The sequence below is a fragment of the Passer domesticus genome, chromosome Z (assembly GCF_036417665.1).
Source record: "Passer domesticus isolate bPasDom1 chromosome Z, bPasDom1.hap1, whole genome shotgun sequence".
NCBI classification, from domain to species: Eukaryota; Metazoa; Chordata; class Aves; order Passeriformes; family Passeridae; genus Passer; species Passer domesticus.
The window spans coordinates 69667730-69681005 of NC_087512.1; the positions used below are offsets into that span (position 1 = coordinate 69667730).

General features: G+C 44.8%; 1 long non-coding RNA gene across 1 annotated transcript in view; it reads left to right on the forward strand.

Annotated features, from left to right (window-relative positions):
• Positions 1 to 13276, forward strand: part of LOC135290843 (uncharacterized) — an 18947-nt gene continuing 5671 nt past the window's right edge. The window contains exon 1 of the long non-coding RNA XR_010353648.1: positions 1 to 1250. This is a non-coding gene — a long non-coding RNA (uncharacterized LOC135290843). The remainder of the gene's footprint in view (positions 1251 to 13276) is intronic.

Here is a 13276-nt window from a genome sequence, read left to right on the forward strand (position 1 = left end):
TGCAAGCATTTTTCCTAAACTAAGCTGTGTTTAAAACCTTTGGTCATGGCAAATGTGCCTTCTCTGTCTGTGGCAGCCTGGCAGCCACTTGATGAGCTATGAGCTTGGTGAGTTATTAGGTGGACAGAGAGAGGCCAGGGTGCTCACAGAAATGATGAGCTGCTCTCACCAGCAGTCTTTTGTGCCTTTGGGTTGTGCTACAGCCCTCTCACAGCCACTGTTCGGGCACTGCTTGCCCCCTACCCACTCTCCATAGAGTTTTGTACTTCCCAGGATGTTTCTCTGCCCAGTCTATGGATCAGTAACATTCCGTCCCATATTTCCCCACAAACTGCTTGCCATCTTATGAGTTGTGAGCTACTGGCGCACAGTAATTTATGCAAGGACTACTTCTAAGAGCACCCAGAGCAATTTGGGAAACAACCTGCTAAAATCAAGATCCTAAATATACAACACCAGTTGTCCGGAAAGATATAACAGTTCCAGCCTCACTGATATTCTCACAGTGCAATTAATCCTACTTAATTAACTTCGGACAAGCCTTGGCGTGAAAGGTTGTTTCTTGAATTACAGTATCACTCAGGCAATTTATTGAACTGCAACAGGACACAAAGACTTAGATTGCTTCTGGCTTCCCAAGGCAAGGTTTATCATGTGCTAGGAAATTTAAGTCCTAATTCCCACTTTTTCTATATTCCAGATTTTCAAAAGTGTTGTGTCTGGTTTGAGCTGAGCTCTGACACTTGATAGCCTGCAGTAACAGCTTCTAATTAGTGCCACTCGCTCCTGAACAAAACAGTGAGAGCAGGGTACATGGGTGGTCATTCTGGAATGCTTCACAGCACATGCACAGCCATGAACATTAAAGTCTGTATCAGTTTTTCCTTTGCTTCCCACTGCACACCTTTGTGTCAACACCTCAGCTGGTGCACATGGATGGGATAACCCAGGTCGGGCCAGATGCCCGACAAGGGGTCACCTCTGGCCAAGAGCGCTGAGACCTCCCAGCTGAGAATGAACCTCTTGGTCTGGACAGCAGATGTAGAGAGAGATAAAAATTAAATATCATTGACCAAAAGACACTGCTTTACAATATATAATCTACACAAATTTCCATGGAAACAGAAGCCTCCTACACACTTTCTGGAAATGTGCAGGGCTTCCCCCATGATGTTTGGAGGCATCTCCATGGATACTTTTCCAGAAGCTGAGGGGAAGGGTCCTGTGTATGCTCCACCAGAAACTGAATGGTAAGGTGCATTGAATCCTAATCTATACTATTCCTTCAGTAGCTGTAATACAGGGGCCTCACTCTCGTGCTGTATTTTCTTTCTGCTAGTACTCTTTCTTTGCTTATCCCGTGTAGTAAGTCATCTGTTAAAGTCTTGTGTCATTTAAATTTGCGTCTATCAAATAAATGGTTCATTTTGTAATAGACTTAATCAACCATTATTAAGAATTTGCAATGAGAGTGGTCTTTGGGGTGCTGGCCACCTCAGTAAATGCACTGTCTAAAGCCAAAGGGCTGGAAAAGACAGAAAGAAACTGGTTTAAAACTCCCCTCTCCATTCATAACAACCTTGTCCTCATAAACAACAAAAAATAGCATGAATTGCTCTAGGGCTTGGATGTGTAGCGAGCTCAGAAAGCGATGGCTGCTGCAATCAGTATGCAGCTCTAATGCTTGCAGAAAAGGAGTCTTAGCCTAACAAAATAAAACTGAAATAAAAATACAGTTTGTGATGGCAAGCATGTATCAGCTACCATCTGTAAGGGTGTTCTATCACCAGAAGGCTGGAATAAGAATTATCCTGCTTTCAACTCCTCCAGGAAATACACCATCCTTGCTTATGGGGTTTTGGGGGCTTTCTCGTTGGGTTTTTTATTGGCATAAATTGCTTTTTTTCTGGTCCCAAAGAAAATAGTTTATCACTTTCATTCTTGGACAGTGTGGAAGAGTCCTGAAAAGACTGGGATCTTGGTTCAATACAACACCAGCTCATGGGCTCTGTTTAAAGATAAGGGTATTCCCATCCTGCCTCCATCACTGATTTCAGTGGCTGCATACCAAACCACAAAGCTCTTTGCCCAGCATTGCCTCTCAGGAGCCAGATGATGCTCCAAGCATTTGAAATTATGTCTGAATACATCATGGAGTAGTTGGAGTACTGTTGGGGTATTAAGTTTTGTTTCGTCGGGCCAGGGTTTTATGAGCCTTTAAAAGAAAACTTAATACACACAAAGGATAGCTCAGCTATTACCTTTGGAGGCAAATAATGAGCAGGATGGCTTCTGCTGCAGTGTTGGAAACCAAACTGTTTAATAAAAGGAAAAACAATAAACAGAAAATCCGATCCAGGTACAGAGGTCTGCTCCTGGTAAAACACCTTCACAAAAGCCTCGCAGTTTTTTTGTCTTCTCTTTTTCTACCTGATGGCCCAGGCGGGATCTTTTGGCTCTCATCCAATTAGGTGACCCTAAGGTTTTAGTGAAGTCTCTGGGGTCCTATAAGGTGGCTTTTCACCTGATCGTTGGGAGAAACTTCTGGGCTTTCTTCCTTTTTTGGGGGACAAAGGCTAGTTTGTCCCTCTCTCATTGGGGGCATCCCCCTACACTCCTTCATCTCACCCTTTACTATACATTTAGAAAGAAAGAGGAGAAAGGAGTATAGATTAGAATGCCAATAATTTTTGCTGCCAATTCTCTATCTTAACTTTGGTGAAGTGTTTTTCCAGGTAGGCTTCAAATTTCTGGCTATATGTGTGACTTTTACATAGAGGTAGGTTTAACAACTTTTTTATCACAACAATAACTACAAAACTTTTTCAGTGCAAAACTTTCTTGTAAACAATTTTAACTAATGCAAACTTAGAAAACAGTCTTTGCTTCTATCCGTGGCTCAGTTGTTTGTGCATTCTTCTTCTGGTGCCGTCTGCTGCTCTCGGATCGGCTGCACTTGTGGCTTGACATTCTTTGCAGGGATCCATCGAAGACCTGTGTTTGTAGAAATGCATGCAAACCCCCGGCCCCATGTTACAAGAGGATGGGGTCCTGAAATCTGTCCTGTCTCTGGATCCTTGATGAAGACTGGTGGTCTTTCCTTGAGCTTTGCCTGACTGGTATTGCTGAAATGCCTGAAAATTGGTGGTACCTGCTCCATAAAGGAATTGTTTAAGAAGTTAAAAACATATACAGCTTTATTCAGCCTCTCTATTGTAGAAAGCACTTCTGTCCCCCCTTTTTGTCTTTCTAGTATCATTTTCAATGACCTGTGTGCTCTTTCTACAATAGACTGGCCTGTGGAAGAATGTGGAATACCTGTGGTATGTTTGATACCCCAAGTTTTGAAAAACTCTTGCAATTTATTAGAAATGTAGGCTGGTCCGTTGTCAGTTTTGACTTCTTGAGGAATACCTAGGGATGCAAATGCTTGTAAGAAATGTTTAATCACATCTCTACTTTTTTCTCCTTGATGTGCAGAAGCAAAAATTGCTCCTGAGAAGGTATCTATTGATACATGTATATGTTTGAACCTTGCAAATGACTGATATTGAGTGATGTCCGTTTGCCATATCTGCAGGCTATTTAAGCCTCGAGGGTTAACTCCTGTTGCTATTGCTGGTATAGCTAATTTCTGGCAATCTGGACATGACTGAACAATTGCTTTTGCCTGATTCTGAGAGATGTTAAACATTCTTACTAAAGCAGGTGCATTTTGGTGATAGAAAGCATGGCTCATTCTTGCTTGTTCAATAACATTAGGAAGTGTGTGCTGGATTGGCATGGCTAACAAATCAGCCATGGCATTTCCCTCTGCTAAGAAACCTGGAAGAGAAGAATGTGAGCGAATGTGCATTACAAAGTAAGGTTCTTGTCGAATGGAAAGAAGTAAGATTAACTGTTTGAGCAAACTATATAACTGATCATTAGCAACTTCTTTTAGCAGAGATCCTTCTGCTCTTTCCACCACACCTGCAACGTAAATTGAATCTGTTACTAAATTAAAAGGAAATGTGAATTTTGAAAAGACCCGTACAACTGCTGCCAACTCTGTAATCTGTGCAGAACCATCTACTTCCTCAATATCTGATTCCCATTTTTTTGTCTCTGAATTTTGCCAAGCAATCACAGATTTTTTAGACTTCCCAGAACCGTCTGTAAAAAATGTGATTGCCTCAAGGGGTACATTACTTCTTAAAGGCTTATGAATTAATTTTAAAGATGAACTTAATAGCTCATGTTTGGGACAATTGACTGAAATTTTTCCTGCAAAATTTTCTAAAGCAAATTGCATAACTTCTGAATTTTGAATTAACCATTCTAAGTAGATGGTTGTGACAGGCAGAAAGATTTCTGCAAAATCTCTTCCTGCAAGGGAAAGCATTCGAGATCTAGCCTTGATAATCAATTGTGAAATAATTTCAGGGCAAGTTGTTATAGTTTTACCCAATTGACGCGATAGGAAAACCCACTCTAAGATTATCAGATGGTCCTTCTTCTCTAGATCCCACTGGAATATCAAACCATGAAGTTGTGGACTCTCCCCTAAAACTGCAAACAAAAAAGACAGGTTAGGATTATACCGATGAGCCTGACGTGACTGGATGGCTCTCATCACTTTCTCTAAAGCATTTTGAGCTTCTTTGTTGAATTCTCGCGGTGAGTTTAAGGCTGTGTCTCCTCTTAACAAATCTGCCAGAGGAGCCAAGTCCTGATTTGAAAGGCCTAGTAGTGGACGAAGCCAGTTCAGAGTGCCTACAAGCTGCTGCACTTCATTCAAGGTCTTTGGATTTGTCCTTAGCTGGAGTGGCTGCGGGGTTACCGTTTGTTCTGTGATCCTGTATCCTAAATATTTCCAGGGAGGAAGTGTCTGTATTTTTTCTTTTGCTACAGTGAGTCCTGCTTTCTCTACTGCTGAGATGACCTGATCTGTTGTCTCCTGCATTGATGCTTGGTCCTTTGCTGCTACTAAGATATCATCCATGTAATGTAATATGAGAGAATTTGGATATTGTGCACGAACTGAGGAAAGTATTTTTGCAACATACCACTGACATATAGTCGGCGAGTTGCGCATTCCTTGTGGAAGAACGAGCCAATGATATCTTTTCAAAGGTGCTTGCTGATTTATGGATGGGATGGAAAATGCAAATCTTGGTGCATCGTCTGGGTGCAAGGGAATATTGAAAAAACAGTCTTTTAAATCAATAACAGTTAGCTTCCAATCTTTTGGAATCATAACAGGAGAGGGTAAACCTGGTTGTAAAGAACCCATTTCTTGAATTACTTCGTTAATTTTTCTGAGATCCTGTAACAACCTCCATTTCCCACTGTTTGGCTTTTTGATTACAAAAACTGGAGTGTTCCAGGGACTAGTAGTTGGAGTTAAATGACCTTTGGTTAATTGTTCCTGCACTAACTGCTCTAAAGCAGCAAGTTTCTCTTCAGGTAAGGGCCACTGGCTGACCCAAATGGGTGTGTTAGATGTCCATGTAAGTTTTAAAGTGTTATGTCCATCAACAGCTTTTGTTAAAATCCAGTTTCTAACCTGAGATGCCATTGTGATAAAATGTCCCGTCCCCAAAGAACTATATCAGCTCCTACAATGAATGGTCTTGTGGTGGCAACACGACCTTCAGGCCCCTCAAATGTGACTGCGTGCGAGCTTCGAAAGCTCTCACAGTGACCACCAATACCTGCCAGCTGATCCAGCGTAGGCACGATGGTCCAGTCCTGTGGCCATTTCGATCTCGATATCAGAGTGACGTCTGCTCCGGTATCTATCAGGCCAGTGAGGGTGATGGCTTGCCCGAGGTGCTTCAGGACACAGGTGAGCTGAGGCCGCCCGCGGCTGATGTGCCTGGTCCAAGCGATGACAGCTGTGTTGTTCTGTGACTCTGGTAGGAGGAAAGCTTGCGCTATGGTTAACCCTTTGGGTAAAAAACATGGAGGGTCTAGACACAAAGCTAAGACTGTAATTTCCTGTGAACAGGTGACAGACAGCACAGTTGGAATGACATAAAAACCTTCTGCATGGGATCTGCTCACTCCCACTATTAAGAACTGACGTGGTTGTGGTTCAGGTCCCAGCTGTCCTGTAGACACTGTGTAAGCAACAGCATTGGTTAGCATCACTGGCTGGGCTGTAGACAGCTCCAGTCTGGTACCTGGGGACATTGTGGTCGGAAGTCCTGCAAGGATGTGTTGCAGTTCTGAACTTGGTGGCCTGTGGTGGTCTCTGGCCTCTGGTGCAGTGGTTTTTGTATCATTGCACGCCACTGCCCCGTGCTGGACTGCACGTTTCCCGGCAGATGGTACGAAAAACCCTGTGCTGGGTAAAAGCTGTTAGTATTGTGACAGAAACCTCTGCATCCACTGTTTCTTGGCAATGGCCTTCTGCGGGTCCTAGGACATCCCCTTTTAAAATGACCTCTCTGACCACACGAATAGCACGAGTCCCTTGGAATTTGTTGGTTCTCAATTGCACCTTTGAATGCTATTAAAGCTTCTGCTAGGGTTTGTGTTTGCTTTTCTACTGCTTTTTCCTGCTGCTTTAGGGTGTTTTCTTGAGCTGTTGTGATGGCACTGGCCAATACTTCTGCCTGCATGGCTGCTGCATGCTCAGGGGTGCTCAGGCGGTTGCAAGCATCTACTAGCTGTGTCAGGGTGGGCTCAGGATCCTGTGGTAATGTACGTAATGCCTTTTTACAGGTTGGGTTTGCATTAGAAATTGCAAGCCGTTTTAATAACTCTTGTCTGGCTCGGTCTATTGGAATCTGCTTTTCTAATGCCATTTTTAAACGGTCCAAAAACTTAATATAAGGTTCATCTATGCCCTGTTTTATTTCTGTGAAATCTAGTTCTGGCTTGTTGCCATCAGGGACCTGTAACAAAGCTGTTTTTGCTGCTTCTTTGACATCCTGCAATACTTGTCTACTAAGAGTTCGGGCTTGTATTTGAGGATCTGTATGAGCTCCTTCACCTGAGAGCTGATCTATAGTCAAATTTGCAGTAGCTGGAGTTCCTGCATAACCTCTTAAAAGGTCGTTTAACAAACGTTTCCATGCTAGTTCCCACAGAGAAAATTCTGTTGGAGATAGCAGGGATGTGCAAAGCTGTTTTAGATCATGTGGAGTGAATATGTTTGCTGTGAAGGTGGCCTGTAATAGGCTTCTGAAATAGGCAGAATCTCTACCATACAGACGAGAGGCTTTGCAAATCTCTTTTAACTCAGCAAAGTTAATTTGTTGCCATGTAGCCCTGGGTCCCGGACCTGCAGTGTATTTCACAGGAAAAACCTTCAATTTCGATGCAATTTCCCACTCTCCTTCCTGAACTGCATCCTTTCTTATCCTCTGCCAGGTGTCTGTGACTCCCTGTGTGTTAAACTCTTCCTTAGATTGTTTGAAATTACATTGTGGAGCATAGGAATAGTTTGTTTTTTGTTCCGGTAAGTTATCGGACATGGGCGCCGCCATTTTGGACAGGGTCAGTTCCGGCGCATCACTTCCGGTTCCCACGCTCGGCAGAGAGGGGGTGTGCCGTCCCGGGCTGTGGGCGGGGAGCAGGGGCAGGGACACCGACCGGGCACCGCCTACAAAAGGGGCGCGTCCCTGTTCTGATGGGCAGGAGCTCAGAGACGAGCCACCCAGGGACTCCTGGGAGTCCGAGGAGCCACGCCCACGAAGGACAGAGCTGGGCTCGGGGCTATAATGGCGATTGCCACGTGCTCTATTGTTCTCAGACTGGATTCTATCGGCTCGGCTTTTTCCAGTTTTACTGTCAAAATTCACCGATTTTGAACGCCAAAGCAAGGTTTTGAGAGGAGATAGAGAGGACTTTGCTCTGGTAGGGTTTTTGGAAGACGGGTTTTGCAGACAAGCCTGGCCAGGGCTGGTCTGCTCCCCCCTGTCTCGGGATGGGGTCGGTGAGGCAGGCGGGGGGGCAGCTGGCCTGGCTGCCTCCCGGCCTCTCCACCGGGGTTTCTCGGCTGGGATAAAGGAAGGTTTTTGGGTCCCCTCAGAACTTCGCTTTCTCCTGTCTTCTCTGTCCTGCCTGCATTCTGCTCTCTCCCTGGTCTTTGCTTGCTTTTCATTTTCCATTATTACAAATTTCAATACCGTCCTGAATATTGGACGCAGCTTTAAGTTGGACTTCTTGTTCTTTTCTGTGTTATATAATTTCAGTCCAACTGAATCCCAGAAGTCTGGATCGAGTTTCTGAGACATATCTGAGTTTGGGAACTCTTGTAAGACCCATGTTACAAGATTTTTAAGCTGTTTTTTGTCAAACTGAATATCTTGGATTTCCAACTTATAATTAAAATACGAAAAAAATTCCTGCTCAGCTACTGACAACCGATTCCCCATGGTGAAACTCACCGAGTCTTCTGGTCGTCCTTCTTGGTATAGACTTTTTCCCGGGTCCTGGGTGCAACAGTTTCAGCTTAGCCGATTCACAGTATCCTCTGAGGGTGTGCCGTTTGCTCCCGTCCCGTCTGAATTATAGCCTCTTCTTCACCGGTATGAGGCTTCGATTTGGGATTCCCTCTAAACCCCAAATCTCTTCTTCTGAGTTTTCTTTTTTAACGCGACAAAAAACTCAGGTGCAGGCCTGCTTCCCCAAAAACGCAAATACCAAGGAAAATTGTCCTATTTTGATTGAGGTAATCAAAAATTCCTAGACCATCTTCCTCAATATGAGAAATTCTGTCCAGGTGCCACGTATTAAGTTTTGTTTCGTCGGGCCAGGGTTTTATGAGCCTTTAAAAGAAAACTTAATACACACAAAGGATAGCTCAGCTATTACCTTTGGAGGCAAATAATGAGCAGGATGGCTTCTGCTGCAGTGTTGGAAACCAAACTGTTTAATAAAAGGAAAAACAATAAACAGAAAATCCGATCCAGGTACAGAGGTCTGCTCCTGGTAAAACACCTTCACAAAAGCCTCGCAGTTTTTTTGTCTTCTCTTTTTCTACCTGATGGCCCAGGCGGGATCTTTTGGCTCTCATCCAATTAGGTGACCCTAAGGTTTTAGTGAAGTCTCTGGGGTCCTATAAGGTGGCTTTTCACCTGATCGTTGGGAGAAACTTCTGGGCTTTCTTCCTTTTTTGGGGGACAAAGGCTAGTTTGTCCCTCTCTCATTGGGGGCATCCCCCTACACTCCTTCATTGGGGCATCACCAGGACATACTAACAAAACTAGACCCTTACTGAGTGTACAGAGGAATACTTACTGGGACCTATCAGACAGAATTTGGAAAAGCATTAAGCAGCCAGGAACATGTGTCCCTATAGCCAGAAGAGCCATGCAATCACTGGTTCCCTGTGTTATAAACATATCAGCACTAAGTGATTCTAGATCAAGTCCCACAAGACTGAATTTTTATGTGTGTAACTGGCAGACTGCCTGTGCAAACTCAGTGCTACTGTAGGTATATGAGAAACTGATAAAGGAGACCTTGACCTAAATCTGAGTCCGGCTCCCTCATCCCTAAAATGCTTTTGTCTCCCTCTTCCTGGATCTTCCTGGAGGGTTTATTTTCTAACCATACTTCAGGGGATGCAGGCCAGTTATGTGAACACACAACACCTGAGCTTCCTTACCTTCAGTAAGGCAGGTTCCTTTGGAAAATTTATTTCTGTTTTTGGTTCAGCTGATGCCATACTCATAGCAGAAACCCTGCAAAATCACACAACACTGCCATCTGTGCAGGCACAAGCCCTCTTGCCAAACGTCTGTCACTGAGATGATACAGGAAGAAAACAGTTATATTTTCTTGCCAAAACATGCACACATCCTACATCTATGCAAACAACTGTGCTATTATCTGATGGCTGGTGAGTGCTCCATGCCAGACCATTTAAGTTGAAACGCACATGGTAAATGTCTGGACGCCTAATGATCTGCTCCATGCTGATGCCAGGAGTTGCACCGTGCATGTGTTTGGTGAGGGAAGGAGAGTTGTCAGATAAGCTAATAAGGTGCCATCAAAACTAGTTAGATCTCAGCTCTGATGTCTCTTTCCATTTCTGCATGCTTCTTCTAGAGCACAGGCAGTTCGTCTTGCAGAGCCCATTGCTGATCATAATGCAAATCAGCAGTCACCTTCTCAGTGGCACTACATCAGAAAAACCAGTGTCCATATTCATTCTCCCTCTATGGAGGCAAAAATACTAATCTTCCCCCACAGCTACTGTAGATAAAGAAGATAAAGATATCTACAGTATGTGGAAGTTCCTAAAATCCACAGATTCTGCTCATGTTCAACTGTCTCTTACTAATTTTTGTGCTAGCCAGGAATCTGGTGTGTGACACTGACACACACCACAGGCTCCTGCCAGATCCCACTGTTGTCCAGAAAGGACAAGGAATGTAGATGCTGTTTAGAGGCCATCCAGCTCTCATTGGGTGAGCCAGGACACACTTCCTGCTGGCCTGCAAGCATCAGGGGCCTGATGCAGAACCAATGTGGTCTGACCAATTTCTGGTCTGCTGAAGAGTTTCATAACAACTTTTTAAACTGTGTAAACAGACCTGTCTCCAGGAGGGGCTCCAGACACATGAGACTGAACAACACAGATGCTGTGGAGAGATGACCCCCACAGCAGATGGCATTGCAGAGGCGGGTACAGCCTTTGTAGCATGGGCAATGTTTTTCGACTCAATCATTTCTTCATATGACCCTTTGCACACGAGAACTTCTGGCCACCCTGAGCCTTCAGGGACGTTTCTGAGTGTCCTTCACCAAGGTCCAGACACACAGAAATCTCTTTCCAAAAACAGATGAATGGCATCATCTTATATGACAGAGTTAATGGTTCCATCCTATGGCTAGTGGCATCTTTCTCCTCAGCGCTCAATGCTTTTCCCTGGGTACCCATTTAAAGCACATTTTTTCTCTAGTCGTTTTTGCATGGTGTTTGCATGGTGTGCATGTTTTTGCGTGGTGTGGTGGTTTAAAAATAGCTTGGAATTAAACTCCAGATAAGGTGTTCCTGTTTCCCCCACTCCTGTTCCAGTGAGAGAGGGACAAATGTTGAAATAACAATGGTTGAGATAACAATTTACTGAAAACAAACAGCAATGAAATAAGAAACACAGAAAAACAACGCAATACTAATAACAAAAGTATGCCAAAGATAAGGTCCTTTACACACAAGAGGTGTTCACCACCTCAACTCAGCGTGTTTGGCTGCTGAGACAAAGACAAGATGGCAGATGCTCTCCCCAGGTGGCATTCTCAGTCCCCAAGCACAAGACAGTGAAAAAAAAATGATGGACAAACCTCCCAAAAGCTGGAATAGTCTGTTGTGTCATGTGATTTCGACTGCTGGACTCAGCTGTGTGTAATAGCATCAGCTTGACTCAGGTCTTCTCCGCTGGGCTTGGCTCAGCTGGGCTCAGGCTCAGGCTCAGGCTCAGGCTCACTTTCATTCCCCATGGCTCTTCCCACACTGTTGCCATGGTGCTCTGCTGGGCTCAGCTGTGCTTGCTGCTTGGAGTTGCATTCTTCCTGAGGGACCGGAAGGGACAGGCAGTGGCAGGAGAGCAACAAAGTCTGCCGTGGTGGTGCCGGAAACTTCCCTGAGGAAGACACGGAACAAAACAGTGCTCCTTCTGCAGTGTGTTCACTTCTTCTCCTGCCGAAGCCACAGCCCAGCGATGATGGGGATGGTATAGCATAGCAGCCCAGCTATGCCTGCATGGCCACAGGCTCCACCCCTTCTCAGCCCCCACAAGCAAAACTAGGAGACATGGTGATGAGTGTGACTGAAAGTTATTGCTAGTACATTAGGAGTTTTGAGATGAATAATCATAGAGTCATAGAAATGTTTGGGTTGGAAGGGACCTTGGAGATCATCTAGTTCTAACTGTCTGCCACGAACAGGAGCACCTTCCACTAGACCAGGTTTCTCAAAGCCCCATCCAACCTGTCCTTGAACACTTCCAGAGATGGAACATCCACAGCTTCTAAGTGCAACTTGTGTCAGTGTCTCACTACTCTCACAGCAAAGGATTTCTTCCTAACATCTAAACTAAACCCACCCTATTTTGGTTTAAAGGCATTCCCCCTTATCCTATCACCCCATGCCCTTGGAAAAAGTTCCTCTCCACCTCTCTATTAGAACCCCTTTAGGTACTGCAAGATACCCATGAATCTCCCCAGAGCCTTCTCCTCTCTGAACCTTCTCAGCGTGTTCTTGTAGAAAGGTGCTCCAGCCCTCTAATCATTGTCATGGCTCTTCTCTGGACTTGCTCCATCAGGTCCACATCTTTCTTATGCTGGGGGCCCCAGAGCTGGGTGTAGTGTTCCAGGTGGGGTCTCACCAGAGCAGAGCAGAGCAGAGCAGAGCAGAGCAGAGCAGAGCAGAGCAGAGAGGTAGAATCCTCTCCTGCCTCTGCTGCCCACGCTGCTTTGGCCCAGGACACGTTTGGCTTTCTGGGCTGTGAGTGCCCATGGCCAGATCATGTTCAGCTTCTCACCCACCAGCACTCCCAAGTCCTTCTCACAGGGCTGCTCAAAATCCATTCTCTTCTCAGCCTGTGTTTGTCTTTGGGATTGCCCCAGTCCAGGTGCAGCACCTTGCACTTGGCCTTGTTTAACTTCATGCATCAGCCCACTTCTCACGTGTCCCTTCCCTCCAGAGTGTCAACTGCACCACACAGCTCAATGTTGTCAGCAAACTTGCTGAGGGTTCTCTCAATCCTGCTGACACTGGTCAAAATACCTGTCCCTGAGAAACTCCACTCACATCATGCTACATGCAGGGTTTTGCCTTAAAGCTCCTCCAGGTGTCATTTCCTTCACATTTTTTAGAGAAGTAGCAATAAGCATCTCATGTGCTGCCAGTCTTGTGTGTGCATTCTCTTTCTGTATGAATTTGGACCTTGGAACAAAGTGTCCATGCACGAAGAGCCACATTTTCTTATACATTGCCATCTTACTTAGCCACCTTTTATTTATTTTTTCCCTTCTAATTAGTCTTGAAAGATACCAGTGGTGAAGGTTGTAACACAGTAAGCCATCAGGCTATACCATAAAGAAATGTTATGGATCCTTTCAGGAATAGCTGCCTTTTTCCATTTCACTTTGGCGCACACTGCACCAAATCAAACCACCAGAGAATTACAGATCCCACTTTGCCACCTTCAAAGTTTATGTGTAGGCAACATGTCATAGTGTCCCTCAGAAGCTTCTGCATTAACTGCAGTCACAATACCCTTCAGCAATGTTGTGAACACAATGTTCAGATATATCTAGCCACAACTGAGCT